The sequence below is a fragment of the Sceloporus undulatus genome, chromosome 4 (genome assembly GCF_019175285.1).
Source record: "Sceloporus undulatus isolate JIND9_A2432 ecotype Alabama chromosome 4, SceUnd_v1.1, whole genome shotgun sequence".
NCBI lineage: Eukaryota > Metazoa > Chordata > Lepidosauria > Squamata > Phrynosomatidae > Sceloporus > Sceloporus undulatus.
Window position 1 is genome coordinate 127,862,930 of NC_056525.1, and position 442 is coordinate 127,863,371.

Here is a 442-nt window from a genome sequence, read left to right on the forward strand (position 1 = left end):
GAGCAATGGATGCAAGCTACAGGAAAAGAGATTCCAGCTCAACATTAGGAAAAACTTCCTGACAGCAAGGGCTGTTTGACAGTGGAACAAACTCCGTCAGAGTGTAGTGGAGTCTCCCTCCTTGGAGGTCTTCAAACAGAGGCTGGATGGCCATCTGATGGGGATGCTTTGATTTAGATTTCCTGGAACCAATACCTCCTCCTTGCACTATGCTTCCTAATGGCAAGGTCAAGAGGGTGCCCGTCCCAGAACTTACCAAATCTATCTCATGTTCCAGTGGGCTGCCAGGAATAACTAACTCCACCTTGCTCTCCTCCTTCTCTTCCAAGGGTACTGGAAAAAATTCCTCTAAGGGAAGGCAAAAGGCAAAGGACACAAATCAGAAGTGGACCAAGGATGAGAGTAACAAATAGATTTTACACTCAGCACTGGTTGGTATTCT